We start from the raw sequence: 16,714 nt of genomic DNA, 5'->3' as shown, positions 1-16,714 counted from the left end.
TTAATATTGCACCATGGAGGAAGATTCACTCCACGTGCCAATGATGGAAAGGTTGAATATATAGGCAGAGAATTTGACGTTTGGGAGGATATATCTGCAGATTGCATGAATGCATTTATCTTATATGATCTAGTGAAAGCTTGTAAGAAGTATAGCAATATAGGAGATCGTTTTTGGTTGATTGATAAGGACTCAAATTTTAATCATGGGTTAAGGAGTTGTACAATTGATGGAGATATATTACACTTAGAGGGATGCTTTTGAAAATGAGAATGAGATAAATTTTTATTTTCATCATGAAGTAGATCCAATTATAGAAGAAGTCCCACAGATGTTGTACTTGGAATGTCATCCAATTCCAGACCCTGTTGCTGGTGAGTAGAGGGATGTTGATGTTGGTGAGCAGAGAGATGCTGATGCTGGTGAGTAGAGGGATGCTGATGCTGGTGAGCAGAGGGATGTTGACGCTGGTGAGCAGATAGATGGTGGTGGTGAAGAGAGAGATGTTGGTGGTGGTGCAAGCCTATTATCACCATGCTTGAAGAAATTAGAAGTTACATCATGAGAACCATGGCTGCCCGCAAGGTTAAATTTTCTGGAAAGCCTGGACCATTATGTCCAGTTCAGTACAAAAGACTAGAAAAAAGAGATTCATTTTGCTAATCAATAAACTCCAATTTGGTGTGGTGATAACATGAGCTTGAGATATGAGGTCCACATGTGGGGTAATAAGGTTGAGGTCAATTTAGCTGAATGGACATGCACTTGTAGAGTATGGCAACTAACAGGTTGTGTTCTTTACAGTTTTTTTTTTCATTCATAACCTACATGTGTGTTGATTTTACAACTTTGATGTAGGGATGCCATGTCGACATGTTATTGCAACAATAACTCACAAAGGAGGCAAGCGTGAGGACATGTGTCATGAGTGGCTGTTAATAGAGGCTTATAATAAGACATACCAACATTTTATTGAACCAGTCCAAGGACCATAATATTGGGCCCAAACACAGTATGCACAACCCATTCCACCGCATAAAAAGGTCCAAAGAGGAAGGCCTAAGAAAAATAGAAGGAGATATGTAGGAAGACAATGTCAAAGGACATAGGCTAAAGAGAGGAAATTGCCTGACTCTACATGTGGAAGGTGTGGCCAAACCAATCATAACATCAGAAGCTGCAAAAATATTGGAGTTCCTATTAGGCCAAAGAAATATGTTGCACCACCAACTTCAAATGAGGATGACCACCTACTATCTCAAGATGAGCAAGCTTTGAATGAGGCTGAAGAAGCTGCTGCTCATGTTCAACAAGATCCGGTGGAGATTAATTTATCCCAGCCTAATTTGTCACAAGATAGTGACATGGAGTTGGTGGTAAATATTTTTCACAAAAAAGTATTTTTATCTCAACCTAATTTGTTGCAACATTCCATTTTTATATATTACAAGTGTTATTCATGTTTGGCATTTGCATGTAGGTCCTTGCAACTATTGTTCCACCAGTAGCAAGGAATAAACTAAACATAACAAGAGCCAAACAAATGAAGGTTGCTGATAAAGATAATGCAATATAAAAAATGAAGAAAACTGAAGACCCATTTTTTTGTTGTATTTTGTTATTAGGATGTGTAGTTGTATATTTTGAAAACTTCACTGGTATGTGAAATGATGTAAACATTATGGCCTGCTAAACAATTGCTTCTAACTACCATGCTTTGGTATGTCAAATGAAATTATGGCTGAGCCTTTTTGGTCTCTGGTTTAGGAAGTGTTTGCTGATATTTGAAAAATAATCACATGATTTAATGTCATGTTTCTTCTCTTTCTTTCATAAATTATACACTGTGTTGGATTGGGAGTTGGAGTAGGACCACCTGGTTTAGTGCTACTTCAATAACTTCAAAAAGTTATACAACAACAAATTATATTTAATAAACTATAAATTTCAGCAACAAATTTCACCAACAAATTATATTTAATTAAAATGGGTAACTGACAGTAGCAACAAATTTCTTCCTACTACAAATTCTTCAGCAAAACAACAATTACAATATCAAAAGATGCTATTACACATTTTACCTAAAATACATTCCCCCTAAAACTAACATTATAATTAAAAATGAAAAACCTAACAACACAATGTTTATTAAATTTCTCATTTTCTTCTGCAAAGCTTCAATTTGTAGCCTCAAATCAGCCACTACCATTGCTTCTCTTGAGACAAATGAGGAATTAGAAACTTGGTTTTCTTCTTCAACCCATTGAAAAAATTGACAGTTATTTGGGTCTATTTGGGGCAATGCACAAGTATAGAATAGCCTTCCTGGGTTCCTCCTTGTTCTTGCAGTTCGAATAGTTGCACGTCTTCCATGATGGCGTTGCCGAATGAAATTACCAGAAAATGCACAACAACTGCCACTTGCAGACATGGAGAAATCAAGTGAACAACAAGAAGCAAAGGGTAGTTATAGACGAGACAAGAAGAAGCAACTGAGCATCAGAGGAGAAGAAGAAGAAGAAGCAACTCTCAGCGTGAGAAACCAGCAGCTTCATAAACCCTAATTTATTTGGGGAAGAAGAAGAAGCAAACTTGCGTGAGAGAAGATTTATAAATGCAGACTTCAGTGCCACGTTGGACAGTCTGCGTGGCATTGAATTGCCACCAATGCACCTCACTAACGACGTCACCTGGGAATTTAACGACAAGGACTATTTTGCAAAAAATATGTAAAGATAGAGACTATTTTGAATTTAAAATTAAGTTAGGGACTAATATGCAAAATGGTTACAATCTCAAGGACTAAATTGTCTATTTACTCATTTTGAAAGCTTTACAACTTAAGAAAATTAAATATAAAGAGGATAGAGACTGCATAAGATAGTTCGTTCAAAAATTCATAACTTCAACACTTTTGGTTTGGTATTTATAGGCTTCAACAACAAGTGACTGTTGTGAGTAAATGACATTTTTTTTTTGCATCTAGAACATCGTCTAAAGTAGGTGTTTATTTGAGTATTAAATGCTGAATTTAATGCTAGTACACTCCAAGCTAATAAAGAACTCTGCTTATCTTCCTTAAGATAAACTTTACAATTGATTTCAATGGTCAAATCACCTTTTGCATAACAATGACACATCTTTTTTTATGTGAAGCGAGACTTTAAAACTTAACTTTGCTCTCACTTTCTTCACTTCGACAAATTGTAGGAAGAATAATCAAATATTTCCCAAAAAAAAAAGGATCAACCAATATAGAGCATTAAATTGGTCTTAAGAGTTTCACAAAATTGACTTTGTATGCTATAATCTATTTCATCATACATCAATATAACACTTTCGTTTGTTAAGTTTTCAAACGTAATTTTTTAACTTTATATTTCCTTACATCAAATCAAAATTATTGATGATTCTGATTTATCTTATTTGTAAGTAAAATTTGTAAAATTCTTTTTTTTTCCCTAAGGGGCCTAGAGCCTCACTATGCAAAACACTAATTTTATTTATAATTTCTCATTTTTATCATCAAAGAGACTTGGATCTAAAAAAAAATTACTTTGGTTCATTTTATTTCAAGTAAAAACTCAATTTCTTTTCAATCCTAAGTTTAAATTTCCTATAATGAAAACTGAATTCGTGTATGGTACAAAACAAGGTAAAATTCGTTTTCTTGAATTCTACTTCTTACTAAGTTTAAGTTTATGGATTAATAGAACAAACAAAAATTCATTTTCCCTTTTTTACCCCATAAAAACCGAAGCTTATAGTAAAAGAAGCAAAGTCAAAATTTTGTTTCATTTTATCTTGTTGTTAACACCTAAAAAGTTAGTTGTTGGAGCAACATCTTGATTGGATACAACTGGCATAAGAAAACTAATTGGATACAATTGATGTGGCTAAATTAGGGTATAAAGGTAAAACAACTGGGATGGAACACTTTGAGTGATGTGTAGGCCGATTTAGAGAACGTGTAAGACAAATTGACTGATAATGGAGCGGTTGAAGGGATGATAGCCATGATCTCCTAGATTTTAGGGATTTTTAATAGTGTTTCAACTAATATAACCATTAGTCGATCTCTATAAATAAGGCCTATCACATTATAGCAAACACACAGACATCAATACATAAAAATCCATTCATTTTCCTGCATATTATTTGTATTATTTCGTTTATTTGCCTTATTTCTCCGACTTCTTTTAAAGTCCTATATTGCTTTTAGTCATTTATCGCTTTTCTTTACCACGATTCTACATAGGAGTAGTTTAATTTAGAAACTTTAGTTCATTGACTACTAAAAAGCTCTTTGGAGTGGACTAGGAACCCAACCAAGGAACAAAGTCCCTTCCTTGGGCCAATAGCCTAAGGGGAATCATTGTTTGGTACTTAGTCATCACCACAACTAAGGGAATTTCACGCCAATAAAAAATTAGCATGCCCGATCGGACCTAAATACATCATTGAGGTTTCCAACTCTTCTAGTAGATCATCCTTGACATATGAAATTACGACCAGGGAAACATAATATGAAACCTGTCAGACCTTAATTCTGTCTGGATCCAAAAGAAAACAAAAAGAAAGTAAAAGAAAACGTATAAAAATAATAAGAAGAAGAAAAAGAAAAAGAAAGAAAAAATGAATGAGAAAAAATAAGAGATAAAAAAGAAAAGAAAGAAAAAAATAGAGAAAACAAAAAAAGGAAAGCAATGTGAAAAAAAAGAGAAAACGAAAGAAAGAAGAAAGAAAAAAAAAAGAAAAGAAGAATAAAAATAAAAAATGAAACATGAAAAAAAACAAAAAATGAATAAGAAAAAAACGAAAAAAAAGAAAAAAAGAGAGAAAAGTAAAATTAAAAAGAAAATATTTGTGTGACTTGACTTTCAAGGAGAACCCATTAGGTCAAGAAGAGGGATATTCTACATAAAAAGGGAAAGAAGGAAAGTCTTGAAGAAGAAAAAAGGCATCGAGCAGCACAAATCCCAAGAAGAAAAAAAGAACCTATTCGACTGCGTCATTTGGCAAGCGTTGAGAAGAAAAGGGGTATCCCCTCATTCCTCACTCTCTCACCCTCACATTTCCCCTTCTCTTCCTCTTTGTTTCTTGTCTCTTCTTCTACTTCCTCCTCCTCCTCCTTCTCTTCTTCTTCTTCTTTTCAAACTACATGCAACACCCTCCTACTGATTACCTTCAAATCACACAATTGCTCTCTTCGATTTTTAGGTTTTTTGTTATTGCTTTGCCTCTGTTCCCCCTTTCTAAAAAAAATAAAAATGCATTTTCTCTTCCCCATTCGTATCTGTTCTTTGCTTTTGGTTTTTTTGGTTGATTGAAGGCATTCACAACGTAATTCGTTGTTGCATATAATTGATTTATCTAACCAGGACTCATAGTTCATTGCATGCAACCATGATTTTATCAAGTTTTTTTCTTCTCTTCTTCTTCTTCTTCTTTGTTTTCTATTAGGCTTTTTTGTTGCTTTCCTTCAAACCTCATCTTTCCAAATGTTCTCTTTGTGATTGTGTTATGTTATGTTACATGGTCATAGCGGTCTCGCTTCGCCGACCAGTGGCGCCGGGAAAAAACGCACCACCCTCCGTGGTGGTTTCCTAGTTCTCACGCCGTTTTGGAACTTAGGTCATCTAGGGTTGTTTAAACCCTTATGCCTAAATGCGGATTAGGTCGAGTCGCCCTGATCCGGTTTCAACCCAACCCTAAAACAAAAAAAAAACCAAAATGCAAATTAAAAAAAAGAAAAAGAAAAACATAAACAACGATTGTTGTTTACACGTCCCTTGTTAATACAAGCACCCTTTTTCCGTTTTGGGCCTATCCCATTTTTGCAAAACCTGAAATAAAATAGAAAGGTTATTTACACCCTATTTTTCATAGATGCACCTCTTCTTTATGTTTTGGGCCTAGCCCATTTTTGCAAAACCTGAAATAAAATAGAAAGGTTATTTACACTCCGTGTTTCATACCCGCACCTTTTTTTTCTGTTTTGGGCCTAACCCATTTTTTTGCAAAACCTGAAATAAAATATAAAAGTTGTTTACACAACCTTTTTCATACATGCATCTGTTTTCCATTTTGGGCCTAGCCCATTTTTGTGAATAATCTGGAATAAGTGCAAATGCTATTCACACCACGTTTTTCACACATGTACTATTTTGTTTTGGGCCTAGCCCATTTTTGTGAAGTCCAAAATAAAATGAACTTTACTATTTACACTCTTTTTTAACACATGTACCATATTCATTTTGGGCCCAGTTCGTTTTTTTGTGAAGTCCGAAACAAAATAAAATTGATGGTTACACCCCCCTTCTTTATATGTGTACTTTTGCCACTTAGGATGATGACTAGGCCTGATCTGTCAGCACTTCATCAGTGTTGACTAAGTTCAAGTCAACCTTTGACTTTGACAAAAAAACAAAAAAAAAAGAAAATAAATAAATAAATAAAAATAATTATACATATTAGTGAATAGTTCTTTAATCAATAATGCATTGTAAATATCTCGTTATACATTTTATTTTTCCCATGTTTCAATCCCGCATCCTTAATTACTAATGGTATTTCCTACTTCTATTCTATTCTTTTTCCATTTTCATTCTATTTATCTGATTTCATAGCACTATGTCAAATATTTATTTATTTTTGAAAATCCACATTAGCATTCTCGTTTACGTTTTGTGCACTCCATGTTGGGTCTTCGACTTGCTTGGTGGTGTTTCAATGACGTGTGTGTGAGTAAATTTTGTGAATAACATGTTGGGTCTCCGACTTGCTTGAGTTCATAAAGTTTACCATAAAACTAAAGTCTTTTCCAAAAGATAACATTCTCATATAAATGATCATTCAATTCTTCTTTTTCATGCACTTCATGTTGTGTCCCCGACTTGCTTGGCAGTGTTTCAATAAAGTATGAGTAAATTTTGTGAATGTCATGTTGGGTCTCCGACTTGCTTGACTTCATCTAGTTTACCACAAAACCCAAAATCTTTCAAAATAAAATAAAATCAACTCAACACACAACCTTTTTTTTCTATAAAGAACTACGTAAGTCTGATTTCCTCATTGCACCTGAGGATACATAGGAGCGAGGACAAATCCCTTGTCGACCCCCCAAAAAAAATCTAAAAATAAAATAAAATCTCTTTTGTTTCTAAAAAAAAAAATTGATTTCCCTTTTTAAATAAAATAAAATATAACAAAATATAATTCATGTTTTCAAGGGAAGGTAAATAATTAAAAGTCATTTTTTAAGCACACTCAATTAAAGGTTTTCGTTTTCATGACGGGCGCGTAGGGTGCTAACATCTTCCTGGCGCGTAGGGTGCTAACATCTTCCCGGAACATAAACGACTCTCGAATCCTTTTTTTCAAACCATAGACCGTTCCTTATCCTTTTTGGTTTTTCCGACGTTTTACTTAAATAAACATTGGTGGTGACTCCCCAAGTAAGTTTTCAATTTTTTTGGAAAATCATTTATTTATTTATTTTGAATAATTTTATTTTATCGTCCCGTCGTGACCCACGTTGCGGCAGAACCACCTACTAAGAGATCTTCTAGTTGTCACATTGCTATTCAAGCAAGTGTTGGGGATACATCGACAGCTCCCACATCTACATCTGTTAATACCATTGTGGTATCCACAAACCACTACCAATCATTTGGATTTTATCCTGGAAGATTGTGCAGATAGTGAGGGAGAAGTTCCAAATACCATAGCATCAGTACTAGAGATGGCAACACTCAACTCGTTTGTCGTGAGTCATCAAATGGAGATGGGGGTCCATGATATCATGCAACAAATTTTGAAACAATTAGTTGATGTTGTGAAACCCATGGTCATTAATGAAATCTAAAAGGCTCAAGAGCAGGAAGGTCGTCATGGCAAATCAAAGACAACTACTAATTCTATACCCAGAATTTAGCCTTATCAACCTTTGATCACTGGGGCTATGACAGGTGTTGAAGCATTTGGACCTCTTCTAATGCAGTTTGGTAGGATACAAATGGCTAGGCATCCACCCAATGTCTTAGGCATTATTGGATTGTCGTTGCTACCATCAACGAATCCCATACGCATGTTTCATTCATCATCAAGGTATATGGCGGATGTCAGACATAAGAGGATCAAAACCACCAATATATGGGGTATCACCAGCCAATGACTGGGGGCAAACTACTCAGATGCCATTCTATATGTTGCCCCAAAACGTGACAATGCCACAAACGGTTGATAGACACCACTCTACTATGATAGAGAATCACATACCCACTCCCAAGCGAGGATGGAAAATCCACCATGGAGCACATTAGGTGTTTCACGAATAAATGTGAGGAAGCCAGTCAAAATGATTACTATCGGCTATAGTTATTCCCTTTGTCACTCACTAGCACGACACTCACTTATTTTTCAAGTTTGCCGCGAGATTCAATTAATAGTTGGGTTGATATGGAATGTTGTTACCATGATAGATTTTACAACCTTCAACTAAACATTTCGATATTCGATTTGATTAATAGCAAACAATTGGCTAATGAGTCAATTGTTGAATTCTTGGAACGATTCAGGCAAATGAGGAGTAAATGTAATGTGCTATTTCCAGAGTTGGAGTATACAATCATTGCAATTGGAAACATGATTGCACAACTACAGAACGATTGCTTACATAAGATTGTGTAGATCGGGCACATTTAGCCGTCAAAGTGACTAGGGTTGAGCAGTTCATAAATGGGAAAAACCAGAGAAAATTCCTTAGAGGCGAGAGAAATCCTCAGACCATATCCATGGTTTTGGAAGAAGAGAATGGCCTTGATGATAACTTGTTTGTTGATCAAATAGAGACTAAGATAATCAAAGGGAAGCCTTATTCTTGTCCTGCCTTACGATTTTTTAAGGGTGAAGAAGCCAAAGGAAATAAGCCTTATATTTTTTATACTTCTAAAGCAGAACAAATCTTTGATTATTTGGTTAAAGATCAGCATATTCAATTTCCTAAGGGTCAAAAAATCCCTCATCTAGAAGAATTGAGGAATAAAAGATATTACAAAGGGTATAATGCTTACAACCATTCAACAACTAATTGTCTGGTGTTCAGAAACACCATACAAAGGGCCTGAAAGGAAGGACGATTGAGGTTATCCGAATAGGAGAATAAGGTGTAGGTAGACGTCAGCCCCTTTTCCATCGACTGACATTAGTATGGTGTCAACATCTAGGATGCCTCCCAAGTTCAAGCAAAACGTTGGGGGGCAACCCCACCAACATTGGAGACCAAAGAGGAGTCAAGGGAGAAAATGAAGGAGGAACCTTAGCTATCCGAGAAGTTTGTGTTCCAACGCCTAGGCTACCGTCACTAGGGCATCAAGAATTCATGGGAAAGTAATACTTTACCCAAGAGGAAACATGACACATGGCAAGGGAAATCACCTAGCGAAAGACAAGTAGCCAAGGTTAATGTTAAAGAAGGTGTTACCACCCTGAAGATAACAATAATGAATCAAGGGAATGTAAAGAATGGCAATACATGAAGACCTGGATCATCAATGGAGAATGAGTAGTGGTTCCTGAATGACATGGTGAAAGGACAACCGATGAAGAAAAAGTTTCCAACTAGAAGCCATAAGTAACATCAACAAAGGAAGAAAGCCATGCAAACGCAAAAAGGAATGTTTCAGATATTGGAGGAATGCCACAATATAGACAAAACAAATGTGGCAAGGCTTTGAAGAGACAAAATTGTTTGATGGTGTGATCAACCTACTTTTAGAGTTGGAAGACTTTGAATTGGATGGTCTGCTATCAAAGGATGCTCTTATTCCTATGACAGATGTTGGCATCCTCCTTATGGAGTTTACTAGTCAGGATCAGCTAATGGCTACCATAAAATGTGATGTTTTAGCCGATGAAGGAGAATAAACAAGTTTGGTAGAAGATCCTGTGCTGAAAAGGAAATTGCCAAACTATACAAGCTATAAGCATATCAATGAGACACTTGAAGCCATTGTATGTACATGAAGTGATAAAACCAATTAGTTGAGCCTTCATAGACAATGTCATTTTTCTGAACATGATGCCTTTCTCCACTCTCAAGAAGTTAGGGAAGTCCAAGCAAGATCTAATTAGGACAAACATGTAGTTGACTACCTTCTCAAGAGATCCTACAACGACTATGGGAGTACTAATATATGAAATTACGGTATGACCAAAGACATGCATAAGTCTTGACTGGTCACCTTATGATTTCACTTAGTGAGAGTGACCTGACATATCCATTGTGTGGTGTGTCTTATTATGTACTCCTAGGCACCCTGGTGTTACCACATTGCATATAGGATTGAGTCTTAGTGTATCTGTTGCATAACGCCTGTGTAATGATCATTGTGACTTGTTATATGATGGTGTGTAATGAATTGGATAAGAGTGACATCCAGTATTTGAGATGTGTTGTCTTGAATATGTGATTAATTGTGAAGGCGCAGAATGTGATTTGTGATTAATTTCTAGGACAAGTGATGTTACATTTTGAGTGTTGAAATGATGCAAACTCTGCCAAAGTTGAGCCTTGTTATACCTATATTGTTGTTATAATTATATTATTGTTATATTTATATCATACATGTATGCTTCTGTTTATCTCTATTCGTTGAAAAATGTGATGACTCACTCTCCATGTGTTGTTTGTGTTTGGATCATGTGATGATGTCGAACCTTGTGTTCGTGGGAGTAGATGGCTAGGTGGATTGTTTTAAGGAAACTCGTGCTGAAGGACGCTAGGACACAATGGTATGATAGGATGTGACATTGGGGCATGGATTTCTGTTTTAATTGTATGATGTTTTGAACATGTTATTTTAACTTATTTTATTTTGTTGCTTAACTTTAGTTCTTTTGTAAACTTGAACGTCCTTGTTTTAAGCTAGAAATGTTTTTGAGAAGTTTTATTTGGTAACAGTGAAACAAATGTGAACCTTTTACCCACGTGAATTTACTTATGATTTTATTGAATAAAATTGATTTAATTAGATTTTGCATTTTATATGTTTTTCACATTTATATGCATGTTCGGGTAGAGGGTGTCACATAAGAGATTGATGGATAATGGAACAATTGAAGGGATGGTAGCCATAATCTCCTAGATTTTAGGGATTTTTAATAAGGAAAAACTAGTATCCCTTTTTTCTCAAAGTGGTCGAGAGCCTTGGAGGGGAAATAATGATAAAAATTGTGTCTTCCAGCCAAGGGAACCTATAATGAACTTCTCCCTATGTACATTTATGCAATGTCCTAATGTCCTAGATTTTTTGCACTAGTCATGTCCAAGGGTATGTGCTTATCTGATGTTCATAATAGAGTATGTGATTCATAGGTAATTAACAAGGAACAAATTTCTCTAATAGTGCAAAACCTGCCACCTTCTATAGAGCACAAAGTACTTACAAAAAAAATGGTTATCATGCAAGGAATTAGAATCCACAAGGCCCCAATGAAGTTTGTGATTCATAGGCAATAAACAAGGAACAAATTTCTCTAATAGTGCAAAACATGCCACCTTCTATAAAGCACAAAGTACTTACAAAAAAAGTGATAATCATGCAAGGAATAAGAATCCACAAGGCCCCAATGAAGAAATCATACACACTTCAAACATTAACATTAAGAATAAGTACACACTTGCTATAGCATTGGAAATTTCACTCCAACTAGCATTTATATATGATTTTCCATCTTAGGCCAATTACTTGAGTGAAAAATTGAAGTTTCAAATAAGTAGTTCTCTAAGCACAAAATAGTTAGCTCTACAAGATCGAAAAAGTCAATTATGCCTTGAGTATTTTACTTCCTCCCATGATTTTCAAATAACAGAAGGAAAAATAACAAACTCTTAACAAAACCAATGATTGGTTAACAACATAACATATGACACCTAATGACTCACATGGCTCCTAAATTCAAAGAATCTAAATCTTTGTGGATAAAATCTTTCCATCCTGTAGGTCTCTTGCTTATGCACTTGAGCCTTCCCTTGATTGCATCATCATCATTTGTATGAGGCCCAACATCAGTAATAGTACTTGTAACATTTGGGATTGGCCCAATAGGAATAGATGTACTATCATTCCCACCCTCTTGGAGAAACACTTTGTCCTTAAGGTGGAAAGAGTCCTTGTGAGTAATCCAATCCTCCCACAAAGTGTCTTCTAGTGGTAGTCCTTACCATTGAACTAGAACAAGTTGGTGGGGAGGAAGCACAAAACTATCCAATTTAGAGTCCAAAATGGATGATGGATAGATCAAAGGTTTGCCCTTATTGAAGATTTTAGGCAGCGATTGCTGAGAAGTCATGGGACCAGGTGTGGCTTAAATAAAGAGCAATGAAACACATTATGGATTTTGCCGGAGATAGGTAACTCCAAACGATAGGCCATAAGATTGATCACCTCAATAATTTGGAAAGGGCCATAATACCTTTTACTCAACTTTTGGCATTTGGATTCACAGAGGAAAATATGGCAATAAGATATGAGTTTTACATAGACCCAATCCCCCAAATATACGAAACATCCTTGTGATGTCTATCCATAGAAACCTGCATCGACTATTAGTCTTTAATCAACTTGAGAGACAAGTAGTGGAGTAGCTTGTCTTGAGAAACCAACAAAGAGTCAACAACTTCCAAAGTAAAGGTACCATGGATGTCATAAGGAACACTAGGAGGAGGTTTGCCAAAAGTAATTTAAGAAGGTGACACATGCCAGTAATGGAATAAACAGGGGTGTTGTAACCTTATTCCACAAGACTTAGCAATTTTCCCCATAAGGTTGGTTTGTGATGAACATAAGCACAAAGGTATTGTTCTATGACACAATTCAAAACCTCAATTTGTTCATCACTTTGAGGATGGTAAGCCATGCTCATTCTAAGCTTGGTACCACTAAGCTTAAATAACTCTTGCCAAAAGCGACTCACGAAGACAAGATCCCTATTAGAAATAAGGATTTTAAGAATGTGGTGGAGCTTGCAAACAAAGTCTAGGAAGACTTGAGCAACTCAATGAGTAGAGAAGTTTATAGGAAGCATAGTGAAATATGCCACTTTGGAGAAGCAATTCACCACCACCAAAATCATAGTGCATCCTTGAAAAAGAGGCAATCTGGTAATGAAGTCAAACGATAAGTTCTCTCAGGGAGCAAAAGGAGGAGGGATAGGAAGAAATAACCCTAAGGTTTCTAAGTAGGATACTTGGTGACTTGACAAGTAGGACACTTAGAGATAAAGCACTTCGCATCTTGATGCATACCAACTCATTAAAAGTTGTTTTCAATATGGCTGAAAGTCTTGGCAAAACCTATGTGGGCCCTGATGGGTGAAGAATGAAATTCTTCCAGCAATAAGGGAATGAAGGAATTTGTGTGATTTAGCTAAATACGACCTTTGAAAAGTAGGATACCTTGCGAAAGGAAAAAATCAAGGTGATCATTGGGGGCATGATGTATGGTTTGGTGTAGATTAAGGAACTCATCAATGTTAGTCAATTCCTTGGAAAGGTCCTCCAAGAAGCTAAAATGGGGCATAAAGAGAATTTAGAGGGCACTGGGAATAGAAGGAGGCTTATGGACGCGAGATAAAGTGTTGAAGACAACATTCTACTTCCCTGATTTGTATTAGATGTTATAATCGTAGCCAATCAGTTTCACAAAATATATGTTGCTTCGGAGTTTGGATAGCCTGAGTCAACAAACCCTTCAAGCTACGATGGTCTGTGAGGATGATAAAAGGATGGCCTAAAAGATATTTCTGCCAACGTTTCACCGCCGTAGTGATGGTGTGGAGCTTGTGGATAAAAGTGGAAGAGCAGAGCAACTTGGGGCTTAATTTCTTACTAAAGAAGACAATAGGGTGGTTGCGTTGCATTAGAGAAACTTTATTCTAGTATCAGAGGCATTAGTTTCAAGGCTAAAAGGAATTGAGAAATCGAGGAGAGCCAATGTCATGGAAATCTTAAGGGATTGAAACACTGATTAGGCTTCAAAAGACCATTGAAAACCATCTATGCACAATAAAGTAGTCAAGGGAGCTGCTATTTTGGCATAATCCTGAATAAAACGACAATAGAAACATATCAACCCAAGGAAACCACGAAGAGGCTTGGTGGACTTAGGTGGTGACCTGTCTTGCATAGCTTGAACCTTTGTGGGAATTGGTTTGGCGCCAACAGAAAAGACAATATGGCCCAAGTACTTAATATGTCGTTGGGTGAAAACGAATTTAGGTTGCTTGAGGAAGAATTAGCCCTGGTGTAGGGTCTGAAACACTTGCTCTAGGTATGGGAGATGGTCCTTAAAACTCCTGCTAAAAACAAGAATCGTCAAAGAATACAAGTGCAAAACGGGGAAGAAAAGGTTTAAGTAAGTCATCCATGGTGGCCTGAAATGTGAAGGGAGCATTGCATAGGCCAAATGGCATGACCTTATACTCATAGTGTTCTTGTTGCGTGCGAAAAACCATTTTTGGAATGTCATTGACATTCATGAGGATTTGGTGAAATCCTTGAGCCAAGTCAAGTTTGGAAAACCAATTTGCAGCACCCAGATTGTCTAACAATTCATCAATAATGGGTATGGGGAAATGATCCTTGATGGTGATCATGTTAAGCACTCGAAAATCGACATGAAATCTCCATGGCCCATCCTTCTTGCACACCAACAAGACATGAGAAGAAAATGGGCTACAACTTGGTTGAATCCACCCATTTCGGAGCATTTTGTCCACTTGTTGTTCAACTTTTGCTTCTAAAAGTAGGGGTAACGATAAGGATGAAAATTGATGGGTTTGGCGTTGGGGAAAAGATGAATAGAGTGGTTCATGGTATGGGGTGAAGGAAAGTCCTAAGGTTCCGTGAAAATGAGGAATATTGGGTGAGAAGTTGCTGTATGGTAGGGGTTTGTGAAAGGGTTTCAATAGGTGGGTTTGGTGGATGTTACTCAGAGGGATGAAGCTGGAAGAACACAGAGGCCTGATTTGTGTGAAGAAGATGCTTGACTTAGTGATGGGTCATTTTAGTTGGGTGTTGAGTGGATAAGCCCTTTAGTTTCACCATCTTATTATCCTTCATAAAATGGAGGGATAGGATGGAGTAATCCATAACCACTAGGCCTAAAGACTTAAGCCAATGCACATCAAAAACAACTTTGGCACCAGCCAACAACATAGCATAGATGTCTAGAGTAAAAACCTTGGATTGAATATGGATTGGAACCCCTTTACAAACACTATTGCAGAGAAGTTGGTGTCCATTGCCCACTAAAACACTTAAGGAGGTAATGGGTTGGGTCTTGAGATTTAGAGCACGAACCACCTTATCCTGAATAAAATTATGGGTGCTTCCTCCATTGATAAGAATGGAGATGTGTTGGTTGTTGACCGTGCCGAAAACACGAAGAGTTTTAGGAGCCAGCTATCCAATAATGCATTGAAATTGATATGAGCAATAGAGTGAGTGGAAAAGCCACCGAGGTCAAGATTAGGGTCTGAATCTGGTTCATCCTCCATAGTGTCAAAAGCAAGAGAAGCAGAAATGACCAAATTGGAAAAGATAACATCATCTGCCACAATTAAGAAAAAATGAGCCTTGCAATGGTGGCTCTTGCTAAAGCAAAGTCCTTTATTGCACCATTCAACTAACTGGGCTAGAGTGAGATGACGGAAATGGGTTTTGGGCGGGGCTGGAAGCAGAGATGAGTGGGATGGTTGAGTGGAGGAAATATGAGTTTGGGAAAATGGTGGTGGGGTAAGACGAGGTCGAAATGAGTATTTGGCATTGAGGAATCCTCCAGAAATTTGGCCAAAGCAGCGGTCTGAATCAGAGAAAATGGTTGTAAAGCTTGAATCTCACGACAAATGTTTGACAATAGCATGAAAATAAAACAACTCAGAAGAAAATATGGAGGGAGTCCCACAATTCGATTTGCTAAGCTCTCAAAAGCAGAAAGGTACTGGTTGACAAATCTGGACTGGGTGAGCTTGAAGAGGGGCACATGACACCTAATGAGTCACATGGTTCCTAAATTCAAAGAATCTAAATCTTAGTGAATAAAATTTTCCCATCCTATAGGTCTCTTGCTTATGCCCCTGAGCTTTTCCCTGGTTGCATCATCATTCGTATGAGGCCCAACATCAACAATCGTACTTGTAACATTGAGGATTGGCCCAATAGGAATAAATGTACTATCATCACAATAGGTGTACTATCATCACATTAGTCACAATTTCTCACACTGTCAAAGATAGCAACGAAATGGCAACCACAACCACAAAACAATCCAAAGCCTTGCTTCCTACTTCTGAATTTTCAGCAGTTCTAATATTTAAGAAGTCCAATATCATTTTCATATTAAAGGGACCCAGAATGAAAGAATATCTTGATTAGCAAATCTATTGTCAAACATAGCTGTAATTTTGAGATGACTTATTTTGAGATTGTTAAATAGGTGTGACATTTGCAACTTCCTTCAGTTTTAATTAAAAAAAGAAACAAAATAAAGAGTGTAACTAATTCATACAATTTGCTAGGCGCCAAGCCTCTATTAATTTATCTTCACAAAGCTTGCGTGAAAAGCTTCCTTAAGCATAAAAATCCCAAGTGAAACACAGCCAGCATACACAGTAAACAATTCATAAGAATGAACAAAACAAAGAAAACTAA

Source organism: Glycine max, chromosome 7, assembly GCF_000004515.6.
Source record: "Glycine max cultivar Williams 82 chromosome 7, Glycine_max_v4.0, whole genome shotgun sequence".
Lineage (NCBI taxonomy): Eukaryota > Viridiplantae > Streptophyta > Magnoliopsida > Fabales > Fabaceae > Glycine > Glycine max.
This window is presented reverse-complemented; position numbering follows the sequence as displayed.